The following is a 20,446-nucleotide window of genomic DNA, read 5'->3' as shown; positions in this document are numbered from 1 at the left end:
GCTAGAGACTGAGTAACTAAGGTCAGTCACCTGAGCATGCATGCCTACATGACTGGCCCCCCGACAAAAACTCTGCACAGCTAGGCTTGGCTGGGCTTCTCTGGTTGGCAATACTTTGCATGTGCTGCCACACATAGTTTCTGGAGGAATTAAGTGCATCCTCGTGCAACTCCCCTGCGAGGAGACACCTGGAAGGTCAACACTGATTTCTCCTGGACTGCACCCCATGTGCTCTTTCCCTTTGCTGACTTTAATCTGCGTCCTTTTGCTGCAATAAACCATAACTGTGAGTATAAGGGACTTCTGAGTCCTGTGAATCCTTCTAGTGACTCACTGCGCCTGAGAGTGGCCCTGGGGACCCCCAAGACAATGTCTGTGATGAAAGAAGCTCAGAAGTGGAATAATCTTCATCTTCAGCTGCATTAATGCCTCTCCACGGAAATACTTCATTCATTCATTCATTCATTCGTGCAACAAATATTTCTTGAACAGCTGCAATGTGTCAAGGTCGCATTCCAGGCACTGGAGGGCACCAGTTAGTGAAACAAAGATCTCTGTCCTCACGGAACTTGGGTTCTAGCAGGGGCAGGGGGACAGGCTATAAGCCATAAACATAGCAAATAAGATGATAAATGCTATAGTAAAAGAAAAAAAGGCAAGCAGATACAGGGGATCAGGGTCCTGGAGGTAGAGGTGGGGCTCATTGAGAAGGTGAGATGTGGCTTGACGGAGATGAGAGAGTTGGCCATGTGGGTTACTGCTTAGAAAGTTCTCTGGAGGACCTGCCCTGCCGCTCGAGTGTCGGGCAGTGGTTCTCATTCTTTAATGAACACCATAATCACTTAGGGAGCTTGTGAAAAGAATAGATTTCTAGACCCCTTTTGTGTGCGGGGAGGGGAAGGAAGATTAACATTTTCAACCAGCACCTCCAGTCAGTCTGTGAACCGCAGGGAGAGACCGGCCACTTAGGTAGCCTGGAAGGAGGACAAGACAAAGCCCTCGCCCTCGAAGAACTTACTCTTTAGTGAACTGCTAGAAGGGGAGCTGGATAAAATGTCATGCCTTTTGGAGCATTTCTCTCCCATTAATATATCCATGGGGCTTTCTGAATTGACGATTGCTGAGAGTAGAGAACTCTAACGGGATAAAGTTCGAGGAGCTGGGGTAGAGGGATTAGGGGCGGCAATGAGAACTCCTGCAATGAAGACCTGGGCTCCCGGGAGCAGCCAAGGATGGAGACCCCGAGAATGGTCTCTCATGGGAAGGCAGGAGGGCTCTCAGTCTTCCTAGGTTTTCCCAGAGGTGGTTCTGCCTGAAGGGAGAGTCTTTGGTGATGGAGACTGGAGAAACAGGAGGGGCCTTGGAGTGAGTAGCAAACGCTGTCAGTTCTGCCCGCTGACCGCCCTCAGCTCCCCTTTGCCAGCTCCGTGTTCATCCCCGGCTTCCGCGTGTGCACTCCCAAAGGCTCCTGTCAACTGTCCTCAGAGGAGACATGGGTTTTGGAGCCGCTTCACCAGAGGCACCCAGAACTGGAAGTGCCGGCGAGTCTCCATGCCCTGGGGCAGTCGGAGGCAGTGACTGACAGGTGCAGGAGTGGGAAAGAACCGTCCCTCTGCGCTGAGGGGGGACAGGCTCTGGGCTACAACGGAGCTCCCTGCGGGATCAGGCGGAGGCTGGAGTTCGGCCGAATCAAACCCAGGCTTCTCCTTTCCTGCTCTGCTTTCCCGTCCCCTGTGGGCGGGGGTCCTTCCTCAGTGAGCCACTCGTGCAGGAATCTGTCTGATCTGACCTAAGACGGGGGACAGTTCACGGACCGCAGCAACCTGAGCCTGGCTCACCGTTCTTCAGGGAGAAGGGACAAAACGAGGGGCAGGAAAGCTGACTGTTCCCATGGCGGCCTGGAGAAGCCCTCCCTTCCCCTTCCCCAGCTGGACCCCCCAAACCTGCCTGGCCCGGCTTCTCTGGAAAGGGCGTTGTCAGTGCCCGGCAGGAGGTGGCACCAGCCTCAACTGCCCAGAACCACGGGAAACTGATGCCAAATGCAAACCCAACACGGATTCCAGGCAAAGCCTCAGGTGTCAATCTGGAGCCCAAACTCGAGGCAAATAACTTCAAAACTCACACAGAGAGGACTCACCCTTTTTAATAAGTCTAGAAAGCTGTCCAGACAGTTGAGGATGTGCTGAGACCAACAGGAAACCTTGGCTAAAGAATCAGCTTTCCGTCCCATCTTTGCTCGGCCTGCCCTCTGCTGGAGTGACTCCTGAACAGCCCTGCCTCAGGAGGGAGGGAGCCCAAAGCAGGAGGCCTCCAGAATCCCACCCAATCCTGCTCATCCTTCAACGTCCAATTTAAGGTCACCTCCTCCAGGAAGCCGCCCCAGATTCTTGCAGCTGGAAGCAAGTTCTTTACTGCAAGCTCTCATAGCCCTTCATTTACACTTCCCTAATGGTGCTGTCTACCTGATGTCATGGCTATGAGGTACATATGTTATCTCCCCCACTAATTTGTGAGCTCCCAAGGGAAAAGGATTTTTTTGTTTGTTTTTTACAATTTACTCTCAAATGATTTTGCATCTACCCGGGAATATCTCCTACAACTAAGCCCTAAATTTACATTATTAAAGAGACTCCTTTGAATTCAATTACATCTCCAAAAAGACCCAATTAAAATATATAACTGAAAAGATGTAAACATCTTGCCTGGATTGTGAGTCATTAACCACTTTGGGCATTAGTGCATTAGCAGAGCCCAGAGCTCAGAGCCAGGGTGTTATGGGAAATTTTTTTAGGTGGCAAAGAAAGATGAGAAAAAGAAGAAGGCTAAAGAATCAAGGAGGAGAGAGTTGAGCGTGAGGCACTTCTAGAGACAATGATTGGTCAGGCGGGGGAGAGCTTGGGGCGTTGGAGGGAAGCAGAGAGGAATTAAGGCAGAGGGAGAGGTTCCAGAAGGAAAGGTGTGGGTCACCTATCAAAGGGGCCATTGTATCTTGTAGGACCCAAAAGAAATTACTGGCTCCAAATGCAAAAAGAAAACAGTAAACTGAAATTAATAAATACTGAATGAAATGTCAGTAAAACATAACATTACGTCAACTTCATTAATTGCTAAATTTAACATTTATAAATATTCATTCTGTTTGCAAAGGATTTGTGGGTTAGATTTTCTCACTTTGTAAGAATTCCTGAGTAGAGGGGGTGACTCCTGAGAAATCGTAGCCAATTGCAAATTAAATATCACTCGTAGCCAAACAATTTTCAAAGCAAAATTATAAAACTCCTTTCAAATTTGCAGGGCAAAATTATGTTTAATGTAGGAGGTGAGTATATTTTAATATATTTGATATAATAAGAGGAGGAGTCCCTGGAGCTTACACAGTTTTTTAAGTGGTCTGAGTATCAAAGATCAATTTCTTTCATTCCCTTCAATTTCACTCTTGATGACATCATAGTCCTCGCCTTCCACAAACAGACAAGCACTCATACACAAGCTGCTTCCTTCTCCGAAACACAACTGGAATTTACTTTCTCGTCTTCCTGCATGGGCCAATCCCATACAATGAATCCATTGATTCGGTGCTTGGAATAGATCACTGAAAAGTCTTCCTGTTCCCAAGGGACCCCCCCAGAGGGAACCAGTGTTATTCATTTCTTATGTATATTTTCCAAGTATCTTTTGCATTTACAAGCCCCAACAGAATACATATTCTCCACCTTTCCTTTGTACGTAGCTATTAATATATTGCATCCATTACTCACGCTACCATGTTCCTTGTCCTTTCTACTTCACAATTGAATCCCCTTTTAAAAACCCAAAATTATGAGGAAACTACTAGTAACCCTCCCCCAAAAATGGTCAGAAGGGGGAGAAACATACAGCCCCTTAGGAGTAGAAGCAATTTGTATCTAGTCAGAAAACGCTCAGCTACAGAATGTAGTTAAAGAGAACTCAAGTCATTTTACGCAGAAACAACTTAGACCTTGATAGAGAATGCCAAAGTGAGAGAATATGGAATGGGTGAGCCCTGTAGAAGCCTGATGGCCAAGAGTGACATGTATTTTATTGCAAGAGAAACAGTGATGGAGAAGGCCAGTGTGTCATCTTTCTCCTCTCTCTCCACGTCTTCCTCTCTTATTCTTGCTGGAAATAAAATAGATTGCCAAGAAGTCTGGGGGAATAGCCACATGGAACCAAAGAGAAGCCAGTTATTCAATAAAAGCTGAGCACGCACTTGGTGGGCGGGGGGATGGCTGTGGGTTGGAGGGCCTGGTCACAGCAAGGCTGCAGAGAACTGACCACTGATGCCAGAGATGAGAGGAGTTAAGGGAGGAAAAGAAGAAAACCTGAAGTTTAGTCAAGCCATGTTTTCTCCACTTGCATCTAGAAACTTAGAGAATTCTATGAAGTGATATTTACTTGGTGGCTGCTGTGTACCAGGCAGGAAGACACAGCAGTGAGCAAAACAGATCAAGTCCATGTTTCACGGGGCTGATTTTCTAGTCAGGGAGAAAGATAACACACAGTTCCATGGGAAATATACGTGAAATAATATCAGGTTGTGATCAGTGCTACAAAGACACAGCAAACAGGGCAAGGGGCCAGAGAGTGACAGGATTATGGAGGGATGTGACTTTAGATGGGGTAGTCAGGGAAGGCCTTTCTGGGGCTGGGACGGTGTTTGAGTAGAGACTTGAATAAAGTGAAGGCTTGAACCATCCCAGCACCTGCGTGATGAATGTTCCAGGAGGGAGCAACAACCCTTGGCAATGTGCTGGGCTTGGTGGGAGAAGAGGTTGGGGAGTCGGTCATATCAAGCGGAGTCCCAGGGAGAGAGGCTCATTAGTGGGGTGACACCAGCGTGTAAAAAAACGAAATGGGTGGCAGGCCCCAAGTTGTAGTGGTTAAGTTCAGCGTGATCTGCTTTGGCAGCCTGGGTTTGCTGGTTCCAGATTCCAGGCATGGAACTATACCACTTGTCAGCTATGCTGTGGTGGCAACCCACATATAAAGTGGAGCAAGATTAGCATAGATATTAGCTCAGGGCTAATCTTCCTTGAAAAAACAAAAGAAAAAGAAATGGAATAGGATAGAAAAGAAAACATCAGAATGCACTGCGTGTGGTGCAGTCAGTATTGTTACAGGAAATTTTTATTTCAAATATGTATGTGTGTACAACACAAATAGGATTTTTTTTTCTTTTTCCTTTTTTCGCTGAGGAAGATTAGCCCTGAGATAACATCTGCTGCCAATCCTCCTGTTTTTTTGCTTGAGAAAGATTAGCCCTGAACTAAAGTCTGTGCCAATCTTTCTCCACCTTATATGCGGGTCACTGCCACAGCATGGCTGACGAGTGGTGTAGGTCCCCACCTGGGATCCAAACGAGCAAACCCAGGCTGCTGAAGCAGAGGGTGCCAAACTTATCCACTATGCCATGGGGCCAGCCCCAGGATTTCTTACACCAGGTGTCCCAGTCAGAAAAGTCTGAAACCCATTAATTTAAAGTTACTTAATCTGGACTTAGACCATCTTTACAACACACACACATATATTCACATATATATAGCAATATACATGATACACATATATAGTAATATTCATACACATATATAGTAATAAACTTTCTATTTTGGAATAATTTTAGATTTATATAAAAGTTAGAAAAATAAAATACAGACAGTTCCCATTTACCCCTCACTGAGTTTCCCCTAATGTTAACATCTTAAATTACCATGGCATATTTGTTAAAACTAAGAAAACAACATTGGTATATTATCATTAACTAAGCTCCTCTCGGCTCTGTCTGGATTTGAGCAGTTTTCATGGCTTTCAGTGCCAGGACCCAGTCCAGGCCACTGCACTGCACTTAGTCATCAAGTCTCCTTAGCCATCTCCTGTGTGTGATAGTTTCTGTTTCTCCTTGTTTTTCATGAGCTTGACAATTTTGAGGCGTATTGGTATAAGGTATTTTGTAAAACGTCCCTCAATCTACAAACCCTCCAGAGGTGTGGAGGCTCTTTCTGGCATAATTCTCACGATTAGAGTGGGCTTATGGGTTTTTAGGAATAATCCTACCGAGGTGAGGTGGCTTGTGTCACATCCTACCGGGGGTGTGTGATATGAACCCGACATCACTGTGATGTGAACCTTGATCGTCTGCTTCAGGTCGTGTTTGCCAGGGTTCTCCACCATAAGGTGACTATTTTACCCCTTTCCACGCTGTATTCTTCCGATGTGAGTCACTAGGTTCAGCCCACACTCAAGGGGGTGAAAATTAAGCTCCACCTCCTAAGGGTGGAGGCTTTACTTAGATTATTTGGAATTCTTCTGTAAAGAAGACATTTGTCCTTTGTCTCCCATCTATTTATTGAATCACTAATTTATACCAACATGGACTGAGGTATATTCCATCCCGTGGGTTGTAATCCAATACGACGCCGTTTATTTTGTTGCTCAGATTGCTCCAGCTTTGGCCACTGGGAATTCTTTCAAGTTGGTTCCTGTGTCTCTTTGACATCCCTTTGTTTTCTGAGCGCTTCTTGGCTTTCTCTAAATTGTTGATCTTTATATTTCTAAAGTCTTGCTCTGCAGTGGATTACTTTGTTGTTGGTTTTTCCTAGCAATAATTTGCACATTTATACTCATATCAGACAGGAGCTGGAAGGGGGGAAGCAAACAGGTGGAGACCCTGGCCGACCCCCGATAGCTGTTCTCTCCTTCTTCCACAATTACAGAGGCCACCAAGTAAACCTTCCTTTCCTAGCCTTTTCTGCAGCCAGATGTGTCTACTGACTGAGTTCTGGCCAATGATGGGAGCGATGTAAGACACTCCCGAGGCCTTGCCCTTAAAAACGCTGAGCGTCAATGAGCTCCCCGAGTCCCTCTCCTCCTTCCTGCGCCGGCACGTGGCGGGATCCACAGCCCCCATTTTCTATTAGCAGCTGCAGCGGGAGCCCACATCCTGCTTCTAGGAGAGTTTCTCCAGCAGCTGAACTGAGGGAGTCCCCCAACCTGTTCTCCATCCCTAGGATATTTCACAAAACCACACAACAGGACGGACAGCCAGCCAAGAGCACCAGAGAGTGGACCTCCACAGTGGAACAGCGCACAGCTAAGTGGCCGGCTAACACAGGGCTCCGGCAAATGTGCTCAGGAGGAGATGAGACGCCTGAGCAAGCGCAGCCCGGGCCCCCCCTCGCCCAGCGCACATCCCTTCTCAGAAGGCGCCTGCGCAGAGGTGGCAGACTCCGAGGCTCGGCTTGAGGCCAGCTCCTCACTCAGTGGTACTAAGTTGCCTTGGTTAGTGGCAAAAGGGGACATGGTTCCACTTTCACTTTTCTTTCCTCTCTCTCCCTCTTCCCTACTCCTTTTTAATTATAACAAATGCTAAATGATCAGAAAACATGAAGTCTTTGAGAAATTAAAAAAGCAAAGTGATATTCTGAATCCTGGGTAAGAATCAAGGGAAACTAACATTTATGGAGTTTCTACTATATGCCAAACGGTGTGTCGCACAAATGATATTATTCTTCACAGCAAAGCTGAAAGACAAGTATTTTGTCTCTAACTGTTAAAAGGGAGGAGGTGGTCAGAAAAGTGAAGTAACTTTCCCAAGGTTGCACGGCGGGAAGTCAGCAGAACTGAAACTGGACTCAAGGCTGCCTGTCCCCAGCTCTTTGTCTTGCCTTGTCATTTCTGTGTCTCTGGGGGTGCTCAGGGCCGGCTGTACATTTTGTATTTTGCTACTTGGCCCTGCTCTCTGTGGAGGGGTTGTTTGTTGGAACCCAGCACAGGAGCTCTAACATCCAGACAGCTTGGCTCCCTTTCCCCCTGGGCAGCTGTGACAGACTCTCTCCCACTCTGACACTGGACCTTTGCTGGTGTCAGTGTCCGTCCTGCAGCCCTGGAGTCTGTCTGGGTTCTTCTCATATCATCACGTGTGGGAAAGTGTACCGGGAATTGAAGGAAGAGCTGTAGGCAGGGTCTCTGAACAGAAGCCACAGACACTGCCTAGCGATACAGAACCAACTCAGGTGTTCTATGAAAACTTGCAGAAGGCTTGTGGGGTGGTTTTCCACCTGCTGCTAACATCATCTGAGTACCCTGGTGCTTAATTGAATGAGCTCTGGATTCAGACAGCCTGGGTTCATCTGCAGACTTTGCTGCTTTCCTGGTTATCTATTGCTGTGTAACAAGCTGCCTTGAAACGTGGTAGCAACTATTTTATTATACCACATGATTTTGTGAGTCAGGAATTCAGACAGGGCTTGGCAGGACAATTCTTTTGTCCATATGACATCAGTGAGGTCACTTGGTGGTATTCAGCTGACAACTGAGCTGGTCTGAAGGGTCCAATGTTTCATGTACACATCTGGTGCATTGAGGGGTTAGCTGGAAGGCTGGGCTCAGAGGGGGCCCTGTTTTCTTTCGGTGTGGTCTCAGGGCATCTCCACATGGTCTCTCCAGCAGGGGTGCCAGATTTCTTAAGTGGCAGCTAGTGCTGCAAGAGACCAGGCTACCAGTCCTCTTAAATGCTGGGTCTCGAATTCACATAGCACCCTTTCTGCTGTCAAAGCCATCAGAGGCGTGCCCAGATTCAAGAGGTGGGAAGAGACCTCACCGCTCTACGGGAGGAGCGCGGACAATCACTCATCACGGCTACTCACACCTCTGTCCTCGGGCACATTTCTTAACTGCTTTGTGCCCCCCTTTCCTCACCTGGACCAATGGAGCTAATAATACAAATCTCATGGAACTGTTGTTACGAGATCAGAGAGTTTATGTAAACCACTCAAGATGTTGCCACGATGTGTTACGCACTCAATAAATGGTAGCTATTCCAGTGCCGTGGTTAAGTTCACAGGCTCTGGAGTCAGATGTGTGGGATTCAGTCCTGCCACGGCAACTGTATGACCCTGAGCTAGCTACCTAACTTCTTTTTGCCTCCATTTTCTCCTCTGTAGTTACCTCGTAGGAGCGTGTTATTAGGGTTAAATGAGATAATACGCATAAGCACCGGCTCATAGAAAACACCCACATGTTGTTTGGGCAGTAGGAGCGGGTTCCGGACTCAGAAGGAGTATATCTTCCTCACCATGGGCTGCACTGATCTCTAGGTTAACACCCTGGGCACTCTTAAGGAAAGTGAGGGCAATGTGGAGGTGCCATGTGACACTGAATGCTGCCAGTGGTCCTTCTGGTCATGACTGTGAACCAGGTACCAGGTACAATGGGGTGGATGCTGCCTTGTAGAGGAGTTGATGATCCCACCACAAAGTACAGCGAAAGAGTTGTTGGTTGTTATTTCTGGGCCACAAGAAACGCATCCACCCAGACAGGGTAAGGCAGATCTTTTCACCTCCTAGAAGAGATCAGAAGGAAATCTCAGAACAAAACCAAAGCAAAGAAACAAAACTGCCAGAGGCTTTCAGGAAGAATGTGTCCAGAGTTGTGCCATCCAGGCAGCATTTGGGGATTCTGCAGAGCCCGGAGAGTGGCTGGTGTCACGGAGACTCTGGACTCAATGGACTGGCAATTGGGTAATCCCCACATCACAGAGGCCAAGGTAGCAATAGAAGGAGATTGCACCATCAAACCTCAGAGTTGGGAGGGATCCCAGAGGCCCTACCCGATGCATGAATAACTTCTATATTCTAGAACAGTGGTCCTCAACATCTGCTTGCATACCCCAGAGGAAAATGGCTCATTATCTCTGGTGGTGGCTCGTTTCATTTATATACATTTGTGAGTATTGGTTTTCTCTTAAGGAAAATCTGGGCTTTCCTGGACTGGTTCTAGTTCTGCTCTCTCGTAGCACACAAACAAGTGTAATAACACACACTAGTCTTCTAGACATTTTAAATCAGTTCCCCATCCCCTCCAAGCCTTCTCTTCACCAGGACAAACAGCCGTAGCTCCTTCAGTTGTGTCTCAGTAATGTGATCTGAACTCCTTCCACCAGCCTCACCATTCTTCTCTTGACCTTCTCTCTAGACATAAAGTAAGATAACCCAGGTACCCCACAGCCAAAAAACAAAAACAGCTTTTAATTTATCTGTGTTCCCCCATCTACTCTTTAGCTCCATTCTGACACTTTCTTGGTACTCTAGTGTCTGAGGATGCTACTTTTTTCACATCATGTGGTGGATTAAAAACGGCTGCAAATTCTTTGCTCCTCTTCCCATCAAGATGGAGCCTATTTCTCCACCCCTTGAATCTGGGCTCACCTTTTTTTTTTTTTTTCCTGCTTAAGAAGATTTGCCCTGAGCTAACATCTGTAACTGATCTTCCTCTATTTTGTATGTGGGCCACTGCCACATGGCCACTGATGAGTGGTGTAGGTCCATGCCTGGGAACTGAACCTGGGCCACTGAAGCAGAAGGTGCTGAACTTAACCACGGGGCCACCGGGGCTGGCCCCAGGCTGGCCTTTTGATTTGTTTTGGCCAACAGAACATGGCAGAGGTAATGTATGACTTCCAAGCAAGGCTCAAGAGGCTATCAGCTCCCTCTTTGGTCCTCTCGGGATTCTGCCCTGAGGCTACCATGCTGAGAAGAAATCAAGGACATGAGGACCAGTGGAGAGAGACGTCCAACTCTCTCAGACATTTCATCCATCCCAGCTGAGGCCCCAGACCCATGAGTGAGACCAGGCTGTACTGTCCAGCCCAGAACAGAGCTGCACGAGTGGGACCAGGAGAGACCAAAATAAGAACTGTCCTTTCAACCTGCAGAATGGTAAGAAATAATAAATTATTGATCTTTTAAGCTGCTAAATTTTGGGTAATTTATTATGCAGCAATAGATAGCTGATACGTTTACAGGAGAAGTGATTTTATTGGGTGCTTTTGCTGTACACTTACCCAGAGGGTTTTTTCCCCTTGAAATAGTAAAATATTTATATACCGACCTTCTCTCCCTAGGTGTCCCCAGCTTAGGGCCCTCTGCCATGGTGGGAGAGAGTCCAGCTTCTTGTTGTGCCAATCAGCCACATCACTGCTAAGAATGTGTGCCCAGCATGGGAATGAACTGCCCAAGCCAGGAAACTAGACCCCTCTTTTAAATGACAGTTGTCATAGAAAAACAGGATGTCTGAAACTGACATCAAAGAATAGTGTGTTCTCCAGTGGCTAGTATCTGGCCGCCTGATATTGGGAGGAAGTTAGCCAGCCAAGGGAAGCACAGTGGCAGATGGAAGAGGCCGAGCGATGGCCTTTCTGTGGAGTCAAGAGAGGAACAAAATAACTTCCGTTTCCGAGAAGTTGTTTCTTTTTTTAACAAATATCTTTTTTTGGGTCTTTGGATTCCCAGCTAGCAAGATGTTAACAATTATAGAAATCAATTCATTCCAACAAACAGTTCTGACACCTGTTCGGTGCCCCATCTTGTGTGTGGGGATGCAGCGGTACACAACCCAGTTTCTGCCCTCAAGGAGGTCAGGTCAGGGCGGTTCAAGTCTGGAAGCCTTGGTTGCACGTAGCAGTGAGTGTAAATCTTTCAAGATATCTGCAGCTGCTGTGATACGACGTGACAATATCTGTGGTTTCCATTGGCGACAAAGTTCCAGGTGCTGCTAATTCAACTGGAGTTTATTGCCCACATTCATAATTGAAGAGAATGGTAATTTTCATTTAGAAATCAGAAAATAAAGATTTTTTTCATTCAAGTTCGCAGGCTCCCTAAATTCCATCCACAGACGCTGGGTTCAGATGCCCTGTGTCCCATGTACCAATGAAGGGAGGAGACAAAACAGCTGTCTCCACGTCATCGGAGCCCGTGCGCTCACCTCTCACCTCTCAAGAAGCAGCAACGTTCAGCCTCACTGAGGGGGCCCAAGCCCCAGAAGTGCACGTGTCCTGGGGCAGGGAAGTCATCCCCATCTTGGGATGGCTTTAGGAACAGGACTGTCAGGCGCTCAGGCCGTGCTCTTTTTCTCAGAGCCATCTGGCCTCCATGTCCCTCGTTGAGTCCACACCAGTCCCCTTGCTGCAACAGGTCCCTCTTCTGGCCCCTAATTTCTGCTCCTGAATAACTTGGATTTGCAGTGGACTTGGCTTGCCATATAGTACCTTATTTTTTGAGGCTTTAAAAAACTTTTTATTTGAGATAATTTCAAATTTATAGAAAACTTGCAAGAATGGTACAGAGAACTCAGTATACACTTTACCCATGTTCACCAATTTTTTTAAATTGAGGTATAATTGACTTATAACATTATACTAGTTTCAGGTGTGCAACGCAATTGATATTTGTCTGTGCTGCAAAATGATCACCACAGTAACTCTAGTTAACATCCATCACCATACAGTTGCCAAAGTTTTTTTTCTTTCATGAGAAATTTTAAGATAGACTCTTTTAGCAACTTTCAAATATGCAATACAGTATTATTAAATATAGTCACCATGCTGTACATTACATCTCCATGATTTATTTATTTTATAAGTGGAAGTTTGTACCTTTTGACCCCCTTCACCCATTTTGCCCACCCCCCGCCCCACCTATGGCAACCACCAATCCCTTCTTTGTATCTATGAGCTTGGTTGTTTTTTTTTTTTTTAGAATCCACATATAAGTGAGATCATCCAGTATTTATTTCACTTAGCATAATGACCTCAAGTTCCATCAATGTCATCACAAATGGCAAGATTTCTTTCTTTCGTTTTTTTTTTGCAAGGGAAGATTTTCCCTAAGCTAACAGCTGTTGCCAATCTTCCTCCCCCCACCCCCCGCCACAAAGGCCCAGTACAGAGTTCCGTATAGTTGAAAGCTCTTCTGGTTCTTCTGTGTGAGCTGCTGCCACAACATGGCTACAGACAGATGAATGGTGTGATTCTGTACCCGGGAACCAAACTTGGGCCGCCAAAGCAGAGTGTGCTGAACTTTAGCTGCTAGGCCATCAGGGCTGGCTCAGGATTTCATTTTTTTAATGGCTGAACAATGTTTCATGTTCACCAATTTTTAACATTTTGCCATATTTATTTTGTCATTCTCTCTATACATAAATATGTATATATTATATGCATATATACATACATATATACATTATAATATATACACACACATAATCTTTTTCTGAACAATTTGAGAGTAGAATGCATACATCATGTCCTTTTACTCCTAAATATTTCAGTGTGCATTTCCTAAATATGGTTATGCTCTTATATTTCCACATTACAGTGATCAAATTCTGGAAATTTACCATTGATGTATTACTTTTATCTAACCTATAGGTGTACTACAGTATACATATACATCCTATACATATATAGTATACGATAGTGCACATTCCAACTTCTTCAGTCAACCCAATAGCATTCTTTGTAGCAATTCTTTTCCCACCCAGGAACATGTGTCACACTTGGTTGTCCTGTCTTTTGATCCCCTTGATTCTGGAACAGTCCCTCCATCTGTCTGTGTCTTTCCAGTCTTTAATACTTTTGAAGAATACAGGCCAGATATTTTATGTACTTCATCTTGGGTTTCTATGCTGTTTCCCATGATTAGATTTAGGTTATGCATATTTGGCTACAAAAATCTGTAAGTTAGATATTCTTCTTAGGGAAATCATATCTGAAAGTTTGTGAAATTCGTCTGCCCCTTATTGGTGATGTGAATTGTGATCACTTAGTTAATGTGTTGTCCAGTTTCTCCACTGTCTATTTACTATTTTTTCTCTTGTAACTAATAACCAACGCGTAGGTAGACATTTTGAGACTATGTAAGTATTCTGTTGTTCATCAAACCCCTCTCCACTTGATTTCACGTGCATTGATGAATCTTGCCTGAATCAATTTTTACTATGATGGTTGCAAATGGTTACTCTTAAAACTTCATTCCTTCCATATTTGTCAGTATTTATTTGTTTCTTTATCTGGTTTTTTTTTTTATCACTATGGACTCATGGATTCTTATTTTATTCAGTGGATTATAATATACAACTCTCCTTAATTATTTTGATGTTTAAAATTTTGATGTCTTGGGGCTGGCCGAGTGGTTAAGTTCGTGCACTCTGCTGCAGGTGGCCCAGTGTTTCATTGATTCAAATCCTGGGCACGGACATGGCACTCCTCATCAAACCATGCTGAGGCGGCATGCCACATGCCACAACTAGAAGGACCCACCACGAAGAATATACAACTATGTACCGGGGGGCTTTGGGGAGAAAAAGGAAAAAAATAAAATCTTTAAAAAAAAATTTTTTTGATGTCTCAGATTTTGCCAGTGGAAGCCCCATAAATCTGATTCCTGTGTCTTTTTAAAATACCCCCACAATATTTTTAAATCACTTTCTTACTCTCTAGCATTACAAGGTACTCCAGGCTCATCTTGTACCATCCCTGCTCCAGCTCTGGAATCAGCAGTTTCTCCAGGGAGCCCTGATTCACAAAAGAAGATATACTATTGGCCAATAAGCACATAAAAAGATGCTCAACAACATTAGTCATCAGGAAATTCATATTAGAACCACAATGATATACCATTACACACTCACTAGAATGGCTAAAATTAAAAGAATAACAGTAAAAAGCATTGATAAAGATGTGGACGACTAAAATGTTCATACATTGCTCTCGGAACCACTTTGGAAGAAAACTGGTAAGTTTTTAATAAAGTTACACTTATAAAGTGTTATGCTTACCGTGTGAACCTAGAAATTTTCCCCCCACATATTAACCTAAGAGTAATGAAAATACATGTCCACACAAAGACTTGTACATGGATGTTCATAGACAGTTTATTCATAATAGTAAAATGGGAAACAATACAAATGTCCACTAACAGAGGATTAGATCAATAAATTGTAGTGTATCCATACAATGGACTACTCCTCTGCAATAAATAGAAATGAACTACTGATACACACAACAACCAGGATTAATCCCCAAAACCTTATGTTGAGCCAAATATGCCAGGCACAAAAGAATATATGCTATATGATTTCATTTATATGAGACTGTAAAAAAAGATTAATCTATGATAATAGATTGAAGCTGGTAGTGGATTGTGGGGCTTAAGTGGGTAGGAACATGATAAGAAAACCTTTGGGGGTAATGGAAATGTTCCATATTTCTGTTTTTTGGGAGGAGAGTGGTTACCAGGCTGCATGCATTCATCAAAACTCGTCAAACTGTGGGGCTGGCCCCGTGGCCGAGTGGTTAAGTTCGCGCGCTCCGCTGCAGGCGGCCCAGTGTTTCGTCAGTTCGAATCCTGGGCGCGGACATGGCACTGCTCATCAGACCACGCTGAGGCAGCGTCCCACATGCCACAACTAGAAGAACCCACAACGAAGAATACACAACAATGTACCGGGGGGCTTTGGGGAGAAAAAGGAAAAAATAAAATCTTTAAAAAAAAAAAAAAAAAAAAAAACTCGTCAAACTGTGTACTTAAAATGGATTCATTTTATTGCATGAAAATTACACTTCGGTGAGGCTGGTGAAAAACTATATAAGAAGGTATACTCAGAGAAGTGCTCCTTTCTTCACTCTCTTCCACTCAGTGATGTGTTGTGGCCGGCTTTTTCTAGCTTGCAAGAGCCACCTCTGTGCATCTCTGCAGGTAGCTTGAAATTGACCATAATGGGAGTATTTACACCAAGGAAATTGACAAATTTACAAAGCAAGGCTTTTGCATTGTCTTTGTGTGTGTGTGTGTGTGTGTGTTCACCAGCCTACCACTGTCTCTATCTTACTTATTCTTCACCCCTTGTAGATAACCCGTTTCATAGGTTTCTGGTTTATTCTGTCTGTGTTTTTTTGTAAAAATCAGATTTGTGTTTGTTTTCTTATTTCCTCTTCTTTTTTTACACAAAAATAGCATACTGTATATGCTTTTTAAAATGTTGCTTTTTTTCACTTAACACTATATCCAGGAAATCACTCCAATTCGGTTCATAGAGGGTGTCTCCATTTTCTATCGGCTGTCTAGTACTCCATTGTGTGACTGTACTGTAGTTTATACAACCACTCTCTTACTTTTGGGCATTTAAGTGATTTCCAGTACTTTGTAGTTGCACATAATGTTGTAATGAATAACCCTGTGCCTATGTAGTTTTGTATTGTTGGAAGTGTCTTTTGAACTTAAATTCCTAGAAATGGGATTGCTAGGTTAAAAGGTACATGTTAGATATTACCAACTTCCTGTCTGTGGTGTTGTACTATTTTGTATCATTACCAGCAATGTACAAGGGTGCCTGAATCCCCACCACCTTGCCAACCACATATGTTGTTAAGATTTTGAATTTTTGCTAATTTGCTGGGTGAGGAATGGTATCTCGGTGTAGTATGAATTTGTATTTCTCTTATCATGAGTGAAGTTGAACTTCTTTTCACGTAAACGTATATGGTGCAGACTCTTGCTCCTGTCCTATGAAACCTTTCATTTGTAGGACCCATTCTTGTCTGACCAAACCTTAGCATCTTATTTCAAGTCACTGGGAGAGAATCTGATTGGCCCTCCTGTCTGTGACTTAGTTGCCATCCCGGGTGCATTTAGCTCTGATCAGCTGTTTATTCCTGTCCTATGACAGAGGCTTGATGGTTGAGGGGATTCTCAGAATGGAGCATGGACTGAGAAGTCACTGTAAGTGTGAAAGATGTTGAGTGAATATCAGGACTGAAGATGTGTATTGGAGCCCAGATGGCTCTTTCTGCTTAGATCGGTACTGTCGGACAATTCCTTCATTCGATATATATTTTTTGTTGAGTACCTACCACCTGTAAAGTACTGATCTAGGTACCACGGAGGAGGCAATTTTTTGTATTAAAAACATATTATGGAACATTTCAAACATATACAAAAGTAGAGAAAATATGTAATGAAACTCCACGGACCCATCACTCAACTACAACTCTCAACTAATTTCCTTTTTGTTTTTTCACCTACACACCACATGCTCCCCTCCCCATGGTTCTACGTCATTTCGTGTGTAAATATTTCAGCATGAATCTCCAAAAGATAAGGACTCCTAACTCTAAGGACTTAACTATAATATCATTATCACACCTTAAAAATTAACAATAATTGCTTAATATCAAGTATTCACTCAGTTCAGGTTTGCATGTTTGTTTTCACAATTTGTTCAACAAGATTCAAATAAAGTTCATTCAAATATTGCAGTTAATTGATATGTCTTCAGGTTTCTTTTTCGTCTATAGCTTCTCTCCGTTCTCTCTCTTTTTGCCTTTCAACTTATATGTTGAAGAAACTCATTTGACCTAGAGAGTTTCCCACATTTGCGATTTTGCTGATTGTATGCCTATGGTATTATTTAAAATATTCCTCCATCCTTATATTTCTTTTAAATTCAGATTTTATTTATTATTTTTTGCAGAACTCTTTCAGACAGACACAAAATGTATGGTTGTCTTTCCTTTTGGGGATCGTCGGCAGTCATGTTCAATTGATTATTAGTTCTTTGGGGTTACAAAATGAGGATATTTTAGTTCTATCATTCCTTCTTTATTTATTTGCTGGAATATTTCTACAAAGAGAAACTTCTCTTTAACTATTTGGTTATCCCTATTTATAGTTCACATGGGAAAGGCAGCATAAGTGCTTGAACCAGTTTTCAACACAAGAATTGATTCCTAGCATGGAAAATGCATATTGAATCTGACATGACTCCTGCCCTCAAGGAGCTTCCTATCTGGCAGGGGGATAAGACATGTCGACAGAAATGATGAGAGAAGCTATGAGGTGCAAAGACTCAGAGAGTGCCCGGAGGACCATGGTTCCTAAGAGGCAGAGCTAACTGGGATTCAGTCCTTCTGATTGCTTGTCATCAGGGGGACTTTGTGAAGGTGGTGGCATTTCGCCTGAGCCTCGAAGGATGGGGTGGCAGAGATGCCAGTGTTCCCCAATATCAGTTCTCCCCTTCTTCTATGCCAGGACTCATGGTCTTCCAGAAATAAAATAACTTTTTTATTCTCCCTTGCAGTTTGGTGCGGCCAGACGACAAGGTTGTCCCTACGGTCTGTTATAAGGAGAGTGATCTGTGCAGTTCCTAGGTTGTATCCTTAAAGAAGGGGTGAGCCCTTCCCTCCCTCTTCCTCCATCTTATTGCTCACAAATTGGATGCTGTGGTGCACCATCTTGGAACATGAGGACCAGGCAGCGCCCCAAAGATGGCAGAGCGACAAGATAGAAGGAAACTGCTGGGTTCCTAGACGTCCTGCTACGGCAGCATACAATCCTGCATGCTATCCAACTACGACAAGAACAAGGAATAAACCTCTTTTCCTGATGGAGTGGCTGTGGAGACGGAATGCTGTCTGGGGTCTCCCTTAAAGCATCTAGTGTCCTCTGGTGCTGAGAAATGGTGGGAAAGAGAATCCCATTCAAAGAATCCAGGGAAAGGAAAGTTTTAGATGGAAAAAGTGTAAGGCAAGGCAAATGGCTTTACTAGTTTTACACATTGAGAAGAGGAGGAGAGAACATTTAAAATAACTCCAAAGTCTCATAAGGGTAGGGTTACATGGTATTTTTTAAAACGTATTGACTCTCTCTTTTCACTTCTCAGTTTATTCAAGTTAAATGTGTTTGTACGCTCATGGTCAGAAGGCCTGAGGCATCACTCATATTCTTTTAACAAGTAAAATGTTATCTCATGGAGGTTTTAGCATTCTTTTACTCACATTTAGATTTGAAATTCACCTGGAATTGGATTTTATGTATGGTATGAGGTAAGGATAAAGTTTCAAATGTTTGGAAAACCATCCTTTTCCTGTTTCTTTACAGTGAAACAAATCAAAGGCATTCGGCAGTATCTACTAAAATTGAGCATAACGCGTATTCTCTGATCTGCTAAGTCTGCTCCTCGATAAACACCTAACAGAAATGCATTCACATGGGCGTCAGAGACAGACTCAGAATGTTTATAGCAGCACCACTCAAATAGCCCTAAAATGAAAACCACCCAACTGTCTATCAACAGTAGAACAGACAAAGGAATCATGGTGTATTCGTGCAACAAAATAGCATACAGTCACGAACACGAGTGAGCTAAACTACACACAATAACTTCAGTAGTTCTCACAACCGTAATATTGAGTGTAAGAAGCCAAAAGTAAAATAAAGTGATATAAAGTTTAAAAGTGGGCAAAATGTATCTATAGTGTTGGAAGGTTATCTTTGGAGAGGAGAGTGGAGCTAGCAACTGGGAGGAACTGTGGGGGGTTTCTGAGGTGTATTAATGCTCTATTTCTTAATCTAGGTGGTGGTCATTTTCTGATAGTTCTTTGAACTATACATTTATAATGTTTGCACTTTTTTGTTGTATATCACACATCAATCTAAAAGTTATTTTAAAAAGGAAGTTGGATCTTATGTTATATTCTAAAGGAAATAAGATTGAAGAGGCATGATAGAGTTAGAACAGATCAAGATGGAGGTGGCCTTCCTTTGGTTTCGAAGTAGCTGTTGCCTTTCCCAGGGAAGCATCAAAACACAAGGTATTTGATATACATGCAAAGTGATGTATGATTTTGATATAAAGTAATGGATGGAAGAGGAAAAAAACTAGTAGTCAGATTTTAGTGCATCTCAAATACCTCTGATTGTAAAATGTACCATTATTTTAATAAACCATTTATAGAGAAAAATGCTGCTAATTAATATGAAACCATGCTTTAACAATGGTCCTGGGTGACACATGAATTGGTCATACCAGTGTATCATTGCTGTATGATTTCTTTGATTTATACCAAGGGATTTGGCAGTTTTTCCTACCTTCAGTTGCCTTATTTGTTTGGCTTGTGATATTATGACAGACATGCTTTTGCATGTATTTCAGGAACAAGATAGAGCACACCTTCATCTAATTGTGGCTCTCTTCCTTTCTTAGGTCCTGTAAAGCTCTTGGTTGGTCTTCATAAGAGAATTTAGAAGTTTGGCCATTCCTCCAAAGTGAAATCTTTGCTTTATTGTCACCAGTTTGCCCCTGCTGCTCCATTTTCCTGCCTTTCTGTGACTACAATAACCTTTCATTTCAATGAGAAATCTTTTCAAATACATTTTAAATGTCAGTTAAACTCATCTACAGTGATGCCAATAGAATAGCTACGGTCAAGTTCACACATGCGAAGGCAGTGACACAGCTGCTGCCTGGCCAACGGTGACTGTAAAAGCCTTCTCTATTTCAGAGACGTTAAAATGTGAAAAGATGTGCATCTTAGAATTGATGAATCAGTGTGTTGAAGGGAAAGGCAAAGTCAGAAAATTACTATTTACAGAGTTAGAGGAAGTCTTACATACTTGCATAATTTGGGCTGAAAATAAGCAGTGATGTATTTCAAGGACCTAGAAGAAAATCAGAATAGGTCAAAAGAAAATAACTTAGTTTGCTTAAAATAAATATACTATGTTTGATGGAGGCTAGTTTCGTTAACTTGATACGGAGCAGCATGGCCGGTCTCCCTCTCTCCTTGGGAGGCAAAGCGATATGATAACTT

This window comes from Equus quagga, chromosome 1 (assembly GCF_021613505.1).
Source record: "Equus quagga isolate Etosha38 chromosome 1, UCLA_HA_Equagga_1.0, whole genome shotgun sequence".
NCBI lineage: Eukaryota > Metazoa > Chordata > Mammalia > Perissodactyla > Equidae > Equus > Equus quagga.
This window is presented reverse-complemented; position numbering follows the sequence as displayed.